The 15596-nt window shown below is 37.5% G+C and overlaps 4 pseudogenes; all 4 read right to left on the bottom strand.

The window, feature by feature from the left end:
* Nucleotides 1–1245: 1245 nt before the first annotated feature.
* LOC141553138 (RNA polymerase II subunit A C-terminal domain phosphatase SSU72 pseudogene) lies at nucleotides 1246–1827 on the bottom strand (annotated as a pseudogene).
* A 3443-nt stretch (nucleotides 1828–5270) lies between these two features.
* Nucleotides 5271–5852, bottom strand: LOC141553137 (RNA polymerase II subunit A C-terminal domain phosphatase SSU72 pseudogene; annotated as a pseudogene).
* A 3484-nt stretch (nucleotides 5853–9336) lies between these two features.
* LOC141553135 (RNA polymerase II subunit A C-terminal domain phosphatase SSU72 pseudogene) lies at nucleotides 9337–9918 on the bottom strand (annotated as a pseudogene).
* Nucleotides 9919–13395: 3477 nt separating this feature from the next.
* Nucleotides 13396–13977, bottom strand: LOC141552595 (RNA polymerase II subunit A C-terminal domain phosphatase SSU72 pseudogene; annotated as a pseudogene).
* Between the last annotated feature and the right edge of the window lie 1619 nt (nucleotides 13978–15596).

Below are 15596 nucleotides of genomic sequence, written 5' to 3'. Positions count from 1 at the left end.
AACATTTTGATCATCTTTGTGCCCAGTATTTTAAATTTTCTGGCATACATTTTAAATTTTCAAGGACAGGCAATAGTAAAGAGGAGAAAGAGAGACAAACTACAAAAGAAAGGGGGAGCCACAGATAACCCTAGAGAACTTTTAAATTTAGCTGTATACATGATTAATTTTTTATTTATTTTTTTGTTTGTTTATTTATTTATTTATTTATTTGTTTGTTTGTTTGTTTATTTATTTGTTTATTTATTTATTTTTGTTAGATATGCAGTCTCTAGCAGACAGGTCATATAACCCACAGAATGGGTAGTGTCCAGTGGGAGCAGCTCAACAATCTTTAGATAATTGGCAGGTGAACTGGAGAGATACATAAAGTGGTGAATAGAAGGGGCCAAATAGGTCAACTGCTTGGAGGAAAGGGTTTGCTTGTATCTGTACAGATGGAGAAGGAATCAGATGCGTGCCACTGAGCCTATTCAAATTGAGAGACAGAAGACCCTTGAAACAAAGGAAAAGACCCAAGAAACAACAGTTGGGTTCCATCACTAACAACATGTGCCTCAGGAAAAAAAAAAAAAAAAAAAAGCCAGAATTGACCCAAATGTGCTGATGGCAGAGGGCAGCATGGTACGATAGTTTTGTTTTGTTTTGTTTCTTTTTTTTTTTTTTCAGATTCCAAGTTTGCACCTAGTAATTATTTCTTATAAGGCTTTCCTCACTCCAGGAAATTACTTTTTTTTTTTTTTTTTTTTTTTTTTTTAAGAAAAGACACAGCTAAGGAAACAAATAAGTTTGTAAAATAGAAAATAAATACTTATTAAAAGGAAAAAAAAAACATTACAATCAATAGCAGAGAAAAGTGAGATGATAAAAACAAACAACATGAAGGGAATAAAAAGTACTAAGGAAAGGAATATTGGAAACTTTTTCTGGAAAAGGAGAGAATCATCAAAAAATTTGACACATGTGATTCTTTCAAGTAAGAAGGAAAGCAATTTGAGCTTCAGTAAAATCAGATTGTGTGGAGGACAATGTTCCTACTTTCCTCCTCCAATTCTGGTAACACTTCATGTGTCTTGGTTTTCACATCTTCTGTGTATACACTGACAGGCTCCTACAATGGCTTTTAACTCTTTGTCCTGAATGTTCACATAAATCCCATGGAATGGCTGGTTTCTGGCTGGTATCCTGGTTTCTTGAGTAGACCTAGACTTTTTTCAAATCTGAAGAAAAAAGCGAGTTTGGGCATCAGTAAAAACAGAGTGTATGGAGCCAAGTCCTATCACTTGTGTCCTCTAATTTCAGTAACAGTTCATCTATCTCAGTTTCCAAGTCTTCCATCTGCTGTATACACTGATAGAGCTCACAGATGAGAAAGGCTCCTAGACTGGCTTCTTCATTGTCCTTAATTTCCACATTAATGACATGCACTGGCCTCAGACTCTCTTGATCTCTGGAAAATAAATGTTCTAGTACCTTGTCATAGACTCTCTCTTCACAGGTAAAGATGACATCAAACTCATCCCTGCAGTTTTGGAAGCTCTCGGGCCGGCGTTTGTTTTTCTTCTTTCTTTTCAACATGTTCAAAGCCCCATTCTTGGTATAGAGCTCTTGGTCCTTCTTAAAAAGATCATTGTACATCTGATGATAGGTCATTTTGTAATCATAAACAATAGGCTGGTGTGCTGTGGGTCCAGGTAGACTTACAGAATTTCCTTCTTCAATAGATCTGACTTGGAATCCTCTTTTTTTGAGGATATGGTGAGCCTCCATGCTCCGGTTCTGGTTACTAGAGCACACCACAGCCACTTTCAGGGGAGAAGAGGGCATGATAGTGATGAGAGCACCTGGATCTAGAAGGTTGGGGAAAGCAGCAGGGAAAAAGGAGGCGGTGGTAACCAGTGGACAGCTAAAGCTACAACCTCAGCTGGGCAAGCAGAATGGAGTTGCACCTGCAGCCAAGAAAAATAAATATGTACCTTTTGTTGAGACCTTCCTGACTGGAGGGACAAGGCTGGGGAAAGCAGCAGCTGAGGAGCCTAGGGGATCCTTTGGAGACCTAAAGCCACAGCTTTGGCTGTAAGCAGAATGAAGCTGCACTTGCAGCCAGGCTATATATATAGTGCTTTGAGTTGACACCTTCCTGATCTCATTCTGAAAGACTGAAAATCTTAGGCCCCACCCAAGTGAAGAGTTGCTGAGGTGTCAAGCTGAGGTGTGAACTCAGGCTTCTTGAGTCAGTTGTGTTTATTATGATGTTATCACTTGCTGAGTCAAAGGATAGATTGTTCCTTGAAGGTTAACACTTTGCAACTTAGGTCCTTGTAACCTGGAGGCCAACAGACTCTGGCACTGAAAGACTTCTAAAAGATGAATTTTGATGAATCAGTTTGGGGTAGAAAACTAGAGAATGCATGATTAAACTTGAAATGCTTCAAGATGGGCATGATGTACTTCTTAGATCAGGTATTTTTAACAGAGCCCAGAGGAATTAGAATGTAAAAATTATTATGTTTCAATTTAATTTCTTTTTTTTTTATAATTTTATTGATTTAGATAATTGCTCTGAGATGATTTCCATAGACTTTAACAGACTGAAAAATGTGTCACAGAAAACCAAAAGGTTAAAAATTCTTGATTTAGATCTTTTGTGTACCCTAAATGATTTCCTTTCTATCAACAGATTTTCTAACAAGATTTCAACATCAAGTAGATGAGAGAAACAAGAGAAATTGCATTGACAGAACAATGTGCTCACATCAATAGGGATAAATGTTGTTGTTTGTATTTGGTTTTGGTTGTTTGTCCTTCATAATCAATGAATATCCTGGAAGTCATACAAGTGAGCTGCATTTAAGTGAGTTTTGAGGAGTGTCCAATCTCACTTTCTCTTCTAGAGCTGCATCTACCCAGTGGTATAGTATAGATCCATACAAAAGCAGATAACCCTGGAGGCTTGAAGTTATGTTGAGGTAATGACTTTGGCATCCAAGAAGTTTTCCAAGTCCAGCTCCCAAGGAAATTCAAGAAATGATGGTCTGGTCATTGTTTATTTGTTTTTCTTTTCAGAAATAAGTTGGATGAGATGACATGTGAGATCTTTCTCCTCCAGGAAAACAACTTGAAAGCCCTTGGAAATATTGGGTTTGCTACAAAAGAGCCCCCCCCACCAGCAGTTCTTCATTAAGGAGAAAGTGTGATAGAGTGGGTGAACATCCCAGAACAACCAGAACAAAGCCTTATTCCTTACCAATACTTGTGGCTGGAATTTTATTAGAAGCCATTAAGTAATCAGTGCAATTATCAGGGATAAGACCTGATAATATATACACCATTTATACCAATACGCAAATTAATGTATGCCGTGAAACCATCCCAGAATGGCAAATTTTATTGGCCAGAACTTCAAATTTTACACTCAGGTCTCCAATAAAGATAAACCGACTATTACCTAATTGGTGTTGGATTTTTAAAGGCAAGATATATATCAGTACTTTAAGGAACTTCAAGAGCAAGTGAGAAAACATCCAAGTAAGATTTATATCTTGCATGTCCATTGTCACAGTGCACTTCCAGGTCCTATTTTTTTAATGGAATTTCAAAGGCAGATTGCCTTCTAAGCATATTAGCCAGTACTACTTTATTTCAGGCAGCCTAAGAATCTCATTTTAAACATCATCAGGCTGCTCAAGTTTTACATTTGCAATTTGGGATAACCAAAGGGGAAGCTAGGAGCATAGCAAAAAACTGTACAGTTTGTCTTCCTTTCCCTACTCCTACACTTTCTCTAGGGAAGAACCCTCGTTGTTTAAGACCCAATGAATTTGGCAAATGGATGTGACCCATTATAAATCTTTTGGTGCTCTGTCTTTTATCTACATTGTAATAGACACCTTTTCAGGATTTACTTTTGCAATACCAGCAGACAAAGAGACTGCCTGAGTGATCACGGAATTCATTATACAAGCTTTTGCAATTATGGGTGTGCCAGAAACAAGAAAAACAGATAATGGACCTGCATATACTTATAAACATTTTGATCATCTTTGTGCCCAGTATTTTAAATTTTCTGGCATACATTTTAAATTTTCAAGGACAGGCAATAGTAAAGAGGAGAAAGAGAGACAAACTACAAAAGAAAGGGGGAGCCACAGATAACCCTAGAGAACTTTTAAATTTAGCTGTATACATGATTAATTTTTTATTTATTTTTTTGTTTGTTTATTTATTTATTTATTTATTTATTTATTTATTTATTTATTTATTTATTTATTTATTTTTTTTGTTAAATATGCAGTCTCTAGCAGACAGGTCATATAACCCACAGAATGGGTAGTGTCCAGTGGGAGCAGCTCAACAATCTTTAGATAATTGGCAGGTGAACTGGAGAGATACATAAAGTGGTGAATAGAAGGGGCCAAATAGGTCAACTGCTTGGAGGAAAGGGTTTGCTTGTATCTGTACAGATGGAGAAGGAATCAGATGCGTGCCACTGAGCCTATTCAACTTGAGAGACAGAAGACCCTTGAAACAAAGGAAAAGACCCAAGAAACAACAGTTGGGTTCCATCACTAACAACATGTGCCTCAGGAAAAAAAAAAAAAAAAAAAGCCAGAATTGACCCAAATGTGCTGACGGCAGAGGGCAGCATGGTACGATAGTTTTGTTTTGTTTTGTTTCTTTTTTTTTTTTTCAGATTCCAAGTTTGCACCTAGTAATTATTTCTTATAAGACTTTCCTCACTCCAGGAAATTACTTTTTTTTTTTTTTTTTTTTTTTTTTTTAAGAAAAGACACAGCTAAGGAAACAAATAAGTTTGTAAAATAGAAAATAAATACTTATTAAAAGGAAAAAAAAAAACATTACAATCAATAGCAGAGAAAAGTGAGATGATAAAAACAAACAACATGAAGGGAATAAAAAGTACTAAGGAAAGGAATATTGGAAACTTTTTCTGGAAAAGGAGAGAATCATCAAAAAATTTGACACATGTGATTCTTTCAAGTAAGAAGGAAAGCAATTTGAGCTTCAGTAAAATCAGATTGTGTGGAGGACAATGTTCCTACTTTCCTCCTCCAATTCTGGTAACACTTCATGTGTCTTGGTTTTCACATCTTCTGTGTATACACTGACAGGCTCCTACAATGGCTTTTAACTCTTTGTCCTGAATGTTCACATAAATCCCATGGAATGGCTGGTTTCTGGCTGGTATCCTGGTTTCTTGAGTAGACCTAGACTTTTTTCAAATCTGAAGAAAAAAGCGAGTTTGGGCATCAGTAAAAACAGAGTGTATGGAGCCAAGTCCTATCACTTGTGTCCTCTAATTTCAGTAACAGTTCATCTATCTCAGTTTCCAAGTCTTCCATCTGCTGTATACACTGATAGAGCTCACAGATGAGAAAGGCTCCTAGACTGGCTTCTTCATTGTCCTTAATTTCCACATTAATGACATGCACTGGCCTCAGACTCTCTTGATCTCTGGAAAATAAATGTTCTAGGACCTTGTCATAGACTCTCTCTTCACAGGTAAAGATGACATCAAACTCATCCCTGCAGTTTTGGAAGCTCTCGGGCCGGCGTTTGTTTTTCTTCTTTCTTTTCAACATGTTCAAAGCCCCATTCTTGGTATAGAGCTCTTGGTCCTTCTTAAAAAGATCATTGTACATCTGATGATAGGTCATTTTGTAATCATAAACAATAGGCTGGTGTGCTGTGGGTCCAGGTAGACTTACAGAATTTCCTTCTTCAATAGATCTGACTTGGAATCCTCTTTTTTTGAGGATATGGTGAGCCTCCATGCTCCGGTTCTGGTTACTAGAGCACACCACAGCCACTTTCAGGGGAGAAGAGGGCATGATAGTGATGAGAGCACCTGGATCTAGAAGGTTGGGGAAAGCAGCAGGGAAAAAGGAGGCGGTGGTAACCAGTGGACAGCTAAAGCTACAACCTCAGCTGGGCAAGCAGAATGGAGTTGCACCTGCAGCCAAGAAAAATAAATATGTACCTTTTGTTGAGACCTTCCTGACTGGAGGGACAAGGCTGGGGAAAGCAGCAGCTGAGGAGCCTAGGGGATCCTTTGGAGACCTAAAGCCACAGCTTTGGCTGTAAGCAGAATGAAGCTGCACTTGCAGCCAGGCTATATATATAGTGCTTTGAGTTGACACCTTCCTGATCTCATTCTGAAAGACTGAAAATCTTAGGCCCCACCCAAGTGAAGAGTTGCTGAGGTGTCAAGCTGAGGTGTGAACTCAGGCTTCTTGAGTCAGTTGTGTTTATTATGATGTTATCACTTGCTGAGTCAAAGGATAGATTGTTCCTTGAAGGTTAACACTTTGCAACTTAGGTCCTTGTAACCTGGAGGCCAACAGACTCTGGCACTGAAAGACTTCTAAAAGATGAATTTTGATGAATCAGTTTGGGGTAGAAAACTAGAGAATGCATGATTAAACTTGAAATGCTTCAAGATGGGCATGATGTACTTCTTAGATCAGGTATTTTTAACAGAGCCCAGAGGAATTAGAATGTAAAAATTATTATGTTTCAATTTAATTTCTTTTTTTTTTATAATTTTATTGATTTAGATAATTGCTCTGAGATGATTTCCATAGAATTTAACAGACTGAAAAATGTGTCACAGAAAACCAAAAGGTTAAAAATTCTTGATTTAGATCTTTTGTGTACCCTAAATGATTTCCTTTCTATCAACAGATTTTCTAACAAGATTTCAACATCAAGTAGATGAGAGAAACAAGAGAAATTGCATTGACAGAACAATGTGCTCACATCAATAGGGATAAATGTTGTTGTTTGTATTTGGTTTTGGTTGTTTGTCCTTCATAATCAATGAATATCCTGGAAGTCATACAAGTGAGCTGCATTTAAGTGAGTTTTGAGGAGTGTCCAATCTCACTTTCTCTTCTAGAGCTGCATCTACCCAGTGGTATAGTATAGATCCATACAAAAGCAGATAACCCTGGAGGCTTGAAGTTATGTTGAGGTAATGACTTTGGCATCCAAGAAGTTTTCCAAGTCCAGCTCCCAAGGAAATTCAAGAAATGATGGTCTGGTCATTGTTTATTTGTTTTTCTTTTCAGAAATAAGTTGGATGAGATGACATGTGAGATCTTTCTCCTCCAGGAAAACAACTTGAAAGCCCTTGGAAATATTGGGTTTGCTACAAAAGAGCCCCCCCCACCAGCAGTTCTTCATTAAGGAGAAAGTGTGATAGAGTGGGTGAACATCCCAGAACAACCAGAACAAAGCCTTATTCCTTACCAATACTTGTGGCTGGAATTTTATTAGAAGCCATTAAGTAATCAGTGCAATTATCAGGGATAAGACCTGATAATATATACACCATTTATACCAATACGCAAATTAATGTATGCCGTGAAACCATCCCAGAGTGGCAAATTTTATTGGCCAGAACTTCAAATTTTACACTCAGGTCTCCAATAAAGATAAACCGACTATTACCTAATTGGTGTTGGATTTTTAAAGGCAAGATATATATCAGTACTTTAAGGAACTTCAAGAGCAAGTGAGAAAACATCCAAGTAAGATTTATATCTTGCATGTCCATTGTCACAGTGCACTTCCAGGTCCTATTTTTTTAATGGAATTTCAAAGGCAGATTGCCTTCTAAGCATATTAGCCAGTACTACTTTATTTCAGGCAGCCTAAGAATCTCATTTTAAACATCATCAGGCTGCTCAAGTTTTACATTTGCAATTTGGGATAACCAAAGGGGAAGCTAGGAGCATAGCAAAAAACTGTACAGTTTGTCTTCCTTTCCCTACTCCTACACTTTCTCTAGGGAAGAACCCTCGTTGTTTAAGACCCAATGAATTTGGCAAATGGATGTGACCCATTATAAATCTTTTGGTGCTCTGTCTTTTATCTACATTGTAATAGACACCTTTTTAGGATTTACTTTTGCAATACCAGCAGACAAAGAGACTGCCTGAGTGATCACTGAATTCATTATACAAGCTTTTGCAATTATGGGTGTGCCAGAAACAAGAAAAACAGATAATGGACCTGCATATACTTATAAACATTTTGATCATCTTTGTGCCCAGTATTTTAAATTTTCTGGCATACATTTTAAATTTTCAAGGACAGGCAATAGTAAAGAGGAGAAAGAGAGACAAACTACAAAAGACAGGGGGAGCCACAGATAACCCTAGAGAACTTTTAAATTTAGCTGTATACATGATTAATTTTTTATTTATTTTTTTGTTTGTTTGTTTATTTATTTATTTATTTATTTTTTTGTTTGTTTGTTTATTTATTTATTTATTTATTTATTTGTTTATTTTGTTAAATATGCACTCTCTAGCAGACAGGTCATATAACCCACAGAATGGGTAGTGTGCAGTGGGAGCAGCTCAACAATCTTTAGATAATTGGCAGGTGAACTGGAGAGATACATAAAGTGGTGAATAGAAGGGGCCAAATAGGTCAACTGCTTGGAGGAAAGGGTTTGCTTGTATCTGTACAGATGGAGAAGGAATCAGATGCGTGCCACTGAGCCTATTCAACTTGAGAGACAGAAGACCCTTGAAACAAAGGAAAAGACCCAAGAAACAACAGTTGGGTTCCATCACTAACAACATGTGCCTCAGGAAAAAAAAAAAAAAAAAAAGCCAGAATTGACCCAAATGTGCTGATGGCAGAGGGCAGCATGGTACGATAGTTTTGTTTTGTTTTGTTTCTTTTTTTTTTTTTTTTCAGATTCCAAGTTTGCACCTAGTAATTATTTCTTATAAGACTTTCCTCACTCCAGGAAATTACTTTTTTTTTTTTTTTTTTTTTTTTTTTAAGAAAAGACACAGCTAAGGAAACAAATAAGTTTGTAAAATAGAAAATAAATACTTATTAAAAGGAAAAAAAAAACATTACAATCAATACCAGAGAAAAGTGAGATGATAAAAACAAACAACATGAAGGGAATAAAAAGTACTAAGGAAAGGAATATTGGAAACTTTTTCTGGAAAAGGAGAGAATCATCAAAAAATTTGACACATGTGATTCTTTCAAGTAAGAAGGAAAGCAATTTGAGCTTCAGTAAAATCAGATTGTGTGGAGGACAATGTTCCTACTTTCCTCCTCCAATTCTGGTAACACTTCATGTGTCTTGGTTTTCACATCTTCTGTGTATACACTGACAGTATACACTGTCAGTGTATACACTGACAGGCTCCTACAATGGCTTTTAACTCTTTGTCCTGAATGTTCACATAAATCCCATGGAATGGCTGGTTTCTGGCTGGTATCCTGGTTTCTTGAGTAGACCTAGACTTTTTTCAAATCTGAAGAAAAAAGCGAGTTTGGGCATCAGTAAAAACAGAGTGTATGGAGCCAAGTCCTATCACTTGTGTCCTCTAATTTCAGTAACAGTTCATCTATCTCAGTTTCCAAGTCTTCCATCTGCTGTATACACTGATAGAGCTCACAGATGAGAAAGGCTCCTAGACTGGCTTCTTCATTGTCCTTAATTTCCACATTAATGACATGCACTGGCCTCAGACTCTCTTGATCTCTGGAAAATAAATGTTCTAGGACCTTGTCATAGACTCTCTCTTCACAGGTAAAGATGACATCAAACTCATCCCTGCAGTTTTGGAAGCTCTCGGGCCGGCGTTTGTTTTTCTTCTTTCTTTTCAACATGTTCAAAGCCCCATTCTTGGTATAGAGCTCTTGGTCCTTCTTAAAAAGATCATTGTACATCTGATGATAGGTCATTTTGTAATCATAAACAATAGGCTGGTGTGCTGTGGGTCCAGGTAGACTTACAGAATTTCCTTCTTCAATAGATCTGACTTGGAATCCTCTTTTTTTGAGGATATGGTGAGCCTCCATGCTCCGGTTCTGGTTACTAGAGCACACCACAGCCACTTTCAGGGGAGAAGAGGGCATGATAGTGATGAGAGCACCTGGATCTAGAAGGTTGGGGAAAGCAGCAGGGAAAAAGGAGGCGGTGGTAACCAGTGGACAGCTAAAGCTACAACCTCAGCTGGGCAAGCAGAATGGAGTTGCACCTGCAGCCAAGAAAAATAAATATGTACCTTTTGTTGAGACCTTCCTGACTGGAGGGACAAGGCTGGGGAAAGCAGCAGCTGAGGAGCCTAGGGGATCCTTTGGAGACCTAAAGCCACAGCTTTGGCTGTAAGCAGAATGAAGCTGCACTTGCAGCCAGGCTATATATATAGTGCTTTGAGTTGACACCTTCCTGATCTCATTCTGAAAGACTGAAAATCTTAGGCCCCACCCAAGTGAAGAGTTGCTGAGGTGTCAAGCTGAGGTGTGAACTCAGGCTTCTTGAGTCAGTTGTGTTTATTATGATGTTATCACTTGCTGAGTCAAAGGATAGATTGTTCCTTGAAAGTTAACACTTTGCAACTTAGGTCCTTGTAACCTGGAGGCCAACAGACTCTGGCACTGAAAGACTTCTAAAAGATGAATTTTGATGAATCAGTTTGGGGTAGAAAACTAGAGAATGCATGATTAAACTTGAAATGCTTCAAGATGGGCATGATGTACTTCTTAGATCAGGTATTTTTAACAGAGCCCAGAGGAATTAGAATGTAAAAATTATTATGTTTCAATTTAATTTCTTTTTTTTTTATAATTTTATTGATTTAGATAATTGCTCTGAGATGATTTCCATAGACTTTAACAGACTGAAAAATGTGTCACAGAAAACCAAAAGGTTAAAAATTCTTGATTTAGATCTTTTGTGTACCCTAAATGATTTCCTTTCTATCAACAGATTTTCTAACAAGATTTCAACATCAAGTAGATGAGAGAAACAAGAGAAATTGCATTGACAGAACAATGTGCTCACATCAATAGGGATAAATGTTGTTGTTTGTATTTGGTTTTGGTTGTTTGTCCTTCATAATCAATGAATATCCTGGAAGTCATACAAGTGAGCTGCATTTAAGTGAGTTTTGAGGAGTGTCCAATCTCACTTTCTCTTCTAGAGCTGCATCTACCCAGTGGTATAGTATAGATCCATACAAAAGCAGATAACCCTGGAGGCTTGAAGTTATGTTGAGGTAATGACTTTGGCATCCAAGAAGTTTTCCAAGTCCAGCTCCCAAGGAAATTCAAGAAATGATGGTCTGGTCATTGTTTATTTGTTTTTCTTTTCAGAAATAAGTTGGATGAGATGACATGTGAGATCTTTCTCCTCCAGGAAAACAACTTGAAAGCCCTTGGAAATATTGGGTTTGCTAAAAAAGAGCCCCCCCCACCAGCAGTTCTTCATTAAGGAGAAAGTGTGATAGAGTGGGTGAACATCCCAGAACAACCAGAACAAAGCCTTATTCCTTACCAATACTTGTGGCTAGAATTTTATTAGAAGCCATTAAGTAATCAGTGCAATTATCAGGGATAAGACCTGATAATATATACACCATTTATACCAATACACAAATTAATGTATGCCGTGAAACCATCCCAGAGTGGCAAATTTTATTGGCCAGAACTTCAAATTTTACACTCAGGTCTCCAATAAAGATAAACCGACTATTACCTAATTGGTGTTGGATTTTTAAAGGCAAGATATATATCAGTACTTTAAGGAACTTCAAGAGCAAGTGAGAAAACATCCAAGTAAGATTTATATCTTGCATGTCCATTGTCACAGTGCACTTCCAGGTCCTATTTTTTTAATGGAATTTCAAAGGCAGATTGCCTTCTAAGCATATTAGCCAGTACTACTTTATTTCAGGCAGCCTAAGAATCTCATTTTAAACATCATCAGGCTGCTCAAGTTTTACATTTCCAATTTGGGATAACCAAAGGGGAAGCTAGGAGCATAGCAAAAAACTGTACAGTTTGTCTTCCTTTCCCTACTCCTACACTTTCTCTAGGGAAGAACCCTCGTTGTTTAAGACCCAATGAATTTGGCAAATGGATGTGACCCATTATAAATCTTTTGGTGCTCTGTCTTTTATCTACATTGTAATAGACACCTTTTCAGGATTTACTTTTGCAATACCAGCAGACAAAGAGACTGCCTGAGTGATCACGGAATTCATTATACAAGCTTTTGCAATTATGGGTGTGCCAGAAACAAGAAAAACAGATAATGGACCTGCATATACTTATAAACATTTTGATCATCTTTGTGCCCAGTATTTTAAATTTTCTGGCATACATTTTAAATTTTCAAGGACAGGCAATAGTAAAGAGGAGAAAGAGAGACAAACTACAAAAGACAGGGGGAGCCACAGATAACCCTAGAGAACTTTTAAATTTAGCTGTATACATGATTAATTTTTTATTTATTTTTTTGTTTGTTTGTTTATTTATTTATTTATTTATTTTTTTGTTTGTTTGTTTGTTTATTTATTTATTTATTTATTTATTTTGTTAAATATGCACTCTCTAGCAGACAGGTCATATAACCCACAGAATGGGTAGTGTGCAGTGGGAGCAGCTCAACAATCTTTAGATAATTGGCAGGTGAACTGGAGAGATACAAAAAAAGTGGTGAATAGAAGGGGCCAAATAGGTCAACTGCTTGGAGGAAAGGGTTTGCTTGTATCTGTACAGATGGAGAAGGAATCAGATGCGTGCCACTGAGCCTATTCAACTTGAGAGACAGAAGACCCTTGAAACAAAGGAAAAGACCCAAGAAACAACAGTTGGGTTCCATCACTAACAACATGTGCCTCAGGAAAAAAAAAAAAAAAAAAGCCAGAATAGACCCAAATGTGCTGATGGCAGAGGGCAGCATGGTACGATAGTTTTGTTTTGTTTTGTTTCTTTTTTTTTTTTTCAGATTCCAAGTTTGCACCTAGTAATTATTTCTTATAAGACTTTCCTCACTCCAGGAAATTACTTTTTTTTTTTTTTTTTTTTTTTTTTAAGAAAAGACACAGCTAAGGAAACAAATAAGTTTGTAAAATAGAAAATAAATACTTATTAAAAGGAAAAAAAAAACATTACAATCAATAGCAGAGAAAAGTGAGATGATAAAAACAAACAACATGAAGGGAATAAAAAGTACTAAGGAAAGGAATATTGGAAACTTTTTCTGGAAAAGGAGAGAATCATCAAAAAATTTGACACATGTGATTCTTTCAAGTAAGAAGGAAAGCAATTTGAGCTTCAGTAAAATCAGATTGTGTGGAGGACAATGTTCCTACTTTCCTCCTCCAATTCTGGTAACACTTCATGTGTCTTGGTTTTCACATCTTCTGTGTATCCACTGACAGTATACACTGTCAGTGTATACACTGACAGGCTCCTACAATGGCTTTTAACTCTTTGTCCTGAATGTTCACATAAATCCCATGGAATGGCTGGTTTCTGGCTGGTATCCTGGTTTCTTGAGTAGACCTAGACTTTTTTCAAATCTGAAGAAAAAAGCGAGTTTGGGCATCAGTAAAAACAGAGTGTATGGAGCCAAGTCCTATCACTTGTGTCCTCTAATTTCAGTAACAGTTCATCTATCTCAGTTTCCAAGTCTTCCATCTGCTGTATACACTGATAGAGCTCACAGATGAGAAAGGCTCCTAGACTGGCTTCTTCATTGTCCTTAATTTCCACATTAATGACATGCACTGGCCTCAGACTCTCTTGATCTCTGGAAAATAAATGTTCTAGTACCTTGTCATAGACTCTCTCTTCACAGGTAAAGATGACATCAAACTCATCCCTGCAGTTTTGGAAGCTCTCGGGCTGGCGTTTGTTTTTCTTCTTTCTTTTCAACATGTTCAAAGCCCCATTCTTGGTATAGAGCTCTTGGTCCTTCTTAAAAAGATCATTGTACATCTGATGATAGGTCATTTTGTAATCATAAACAATAGGCTGGTGTGCTGTGGGTCCAGGTAGACTTACAGAATTTCCTTCTTCAATAGATCTGACTTGGAATCCTCTTTTTTTGAGGATATGGTGAGCCTCCATGCTCCGGTTCTGGTTACTAGAGCACACCACAGCCACTTTCAGGGGAGAAGAGGGCATGATAGTGATGAGAGCACCTGGATCTAGAAGGTTGGGGAAAGCAGCAGGGAAAAAGGAGGCGGTGGTAACCAGTGGACAGCTAAAGCTACAACCTCAGCTGGGCAAGCAGAATGGAGTTGCACCTGCAGCCAAGAAAAATAAATATGTACCTTTTGTTGAGACCTTCCTGACTGGAGGGACAAGGCTGGGGAAAGCAGCAGCTGAGGAGCCTAGGGGATCCTTTGGAGACCTAAAGCCACAGCTTTGGCTGTAAGCAGAATGAAGCTGCACTTGCAGCCAGGCTATATATATAGTGCTTTGAGTTGACACCTTCCTGATCTCATTCTGAAAGACTGAAAATCTTAGGCCCCACCCAAGTGAAGAGTTGCTGAGGTGTCAAGCTGAGGTGTGAACTCAGGCTTCTTGAGTCAGTTGTGTTTATTATGATGTTATCACTTGCTGAGTCAAAGGATAGATTGTTCCTTGAAGGTTAACACTTTGCAACTTAGGTCCTTGTAACCTGGAGGCCAACAGACTCTGGCACTGAAAGACTTCTAAAAGATGAATTTTGATGAATCAGTTTGGGGTAGAAAACTAGAGAATGCATGATTAAACTTGAAATGCTTCAAGATGGGCATGATGTACTTCTTAGATCAGGTATTTTTAACAGAGCCCAGAGGAATTAGAATGTAAAAATTATTATGTTTCAATTTAATTTCTTTTTTTTTTATAATTTTATTGATTTAGATAATTGCTCTGAGATGATTTCCATAGACTTTAACAGACTGAAAAATGTGTCACAGAAAACCAAAAGGTTAAAAATTCTTGATTTAGATCTTTTGTGTACCCTAAATGATTTCCTTTCTAAAAACAGATTTTCTAACAAGATTTCAACATCAAGTAGATGAGAGAAACAAGAGAAATTGCATTGACAGAACAATGTGCTCACATCAATAGGGATAAATGTTGTTGTTTGTATTTGGTTTTGGTTGTTTGTCCTTCATAATCAATGAATATCCTGGAAGTCATACAAGTGAGCTGCATTTAAGTGAGTTTTGAGGAGTGTCCAATCTCACTTTCTCTTCTAGAGCTGCATCTACCCAGTGGTATAGTATAGATCCATACAAAAGCAGATAACCCTGGAGGCTTGAAGTTATGTTGAGGTAATGACTTTGGCATCCAAGAAGTTTTCCAAGTCCAGCTCCCAAGGAAATTCAAGAAATGATGGTCTGGTCATTGTTTATTTGTTTTTCTTTTCAGAAATAAGTTGGATGAGATGACATGTGAGATCTTTCTCCTCCAGGAAAACAACTTGAAAGCCCTTGGAAATATTGGGTTTGCTACAAAAGAGCCCCCCCCCACCAGCAGTTCTTCATTAAGGAGAAAGTGTGATAGAGTGGGTGAACATCCCAGAACAACCAGAACAAAGCCTTATTCCTTACCAATACTTGTGGCTGGAATTTTATTAGAAGCCATTAAGTAATCAGTGCAATTATCAGGGATAAGACCTGATAATATATACACCATTTATACCAATACGCAAATTAATGTATGCCGTGAAACCATCCCAGAGTGGCAAATTTTATTGGCCAGAACTTCAAATTTTACACTCAGGTCTCCAATAAAGATAAACCGACTAT

The sequence above is a fragment of the Sminthopsis crassicaudata genome, chromosome 2, assembly GCF_048593235.1.
Source record: "Sminthopsis crassicaudata isolate SCR6 chromosome 2, ASM4859323v1, whole genome shotgun sequence".
In the NCBI taxonomy this organism is placed as follows: domain Eukaryota; kingdom Metazoa; phylum Chordata; class Mammalia; order Dasyuromorphia; family Dasyuridae; genus Sminthopsis; species Sminthopsis crassicaudata.
Note: the sequence above shows the minus strand (reverse complement) of the source record. Positions and strands in the feature narration are given on the sequence as shown.